A 1,611-nucleotide genomic window follows, 5' to 3' on the forward strand; every position below is an offset into this window, starting at 1 on the left:
AATCGCAAATGCACCAAACCCTAATCTCATACTTAAAATTCCCAAACTCTAATGGCTGTCCCAAGAGCTTCATGTCAACATTAGGCAGAATGTACCATCATTCAGAGGGTTTTCATCATCATGCCAAGTTTCATTGGGTCATTTTATGCCTTGTTCATGCTTTAGTTGTGCCGAGGTAAAGTTCGTTTCCCTCTCCTAGGGTTTTGAAGGTAATTTCTCTTGGATGGTCAAATCATCAGCAAAAATTGTAACCGGATGTTCATACATCTTCCCCTATCCTTAATTTACCTTATTAAATACTTTCCATCATTGAGATCCCCCAAATTCCTCATTTTTGCACAAACCATAGTTTCTTGCTACAACTTGGCAATTTTCTAGGCTAGGCTTGTGTTTTGCCCTTTTGGACCCCTTCCCCTCACTCAATCTCTAAAATTCCACTTTCCTCTACTTCCTAAAATTCCTCCCCACCGTGAAAATTTTTCTCAAGAATTTAGAAGCCCCTTATCCCCTTCATTTCACTTCATTTCGACAAATCCCTTGTTCCACACATCGGGGTAGGTTTTACTCAAATGATGCTTCTGAGCAAGAAAAGATGAATTTGGAAAACCTGAGACAGGTTTTTGTCAAAAATAGGCCAAGGAAGAAAAACCTCATTCAATTTTTACACATGTGTCATGGCTTTAGAGAAATGTCAAACATACAGTTGCCTCGGGAGAATTGATGCACCTCTGAAGTGACCTTGGGAAAATCAAGTTTTATCTTAGCTTGGTAGGCCAAATGACTTGCTTGATGAGTCAAATGATAACTAGACACAAATATATCTCCAATTAGCTATCATGAGCTCAATCTGGGGTTGAGGAACACCTTCAAAAGTGGATTGCAACAACACTCTGCCTTGAGGCAGCCTCATTTGGCACATTTTGACCAGTCTTGGGCGATTTGATTTTTTACAAATAAAATGAACTCAAAATTAAAAAATTCAAGTTGGGTTACAAACTAGACTCAAATAAATTTCCAAGGAGCTATCCTGTGCCCAATTTTGACACTAGGAAGGCCCTGAAAACTGGTCTGAAAAAAGGCGCTACGCACAGAAATTTTTAACACAGGGTTTTCCTCCCTATGCGCTGTGCCACGTGGCGCTCGCTTTGTCTAGAGGGCTCCAAATCCAAAAAAAATTACATTTCTGAATTTTTCATGATAAATTATGGTTGCATGTGCATGGCCATGAAATTTGGGCAGGTTTTGAGCCCTCAAAAGGCCAAAAACACTCAAACAATGACCTCACTGCCCCTATTTTGACACACAGGAAGCAGTATTGGGAGCTTGGATATTTGGAGGGGAAATGGACACCAAATCCCAAAATTCCACTTTGGTTGGAAAGTAGACAGGCAGGGATTTCCAACAAGCTATCTTGGGCTCAATTTGGACTTCGGGAAGTGCCTCAAAATCAGCTCCAAAGTGGCGCGACGCATAGAGAATTTGGGTGCGGCGCATAGAGAAATTTGGCCTCATTTTCACTCTTCAGCTCAGAAATTCGCCCAGTTTTGACTAGTTTTACTTTTTGATGTAACTATTGATTTACCATGATGTAATTTGATGACTATGATGTAA

Source organism: Pinus tabuliformis, chromosome X (genome assembly GCF_031772625.1).
Source record: "Pinus tabuliformis cultivar Carrire ecotype Pingquan chromosome X, CPIR1, whole genome shotgun sequence".
NCBI lineage: Eukaryota > Viridiplantae > Streptophyta > Pinopsida > Pinales > Pinaceae > Pinus > Pinus tabuliformis.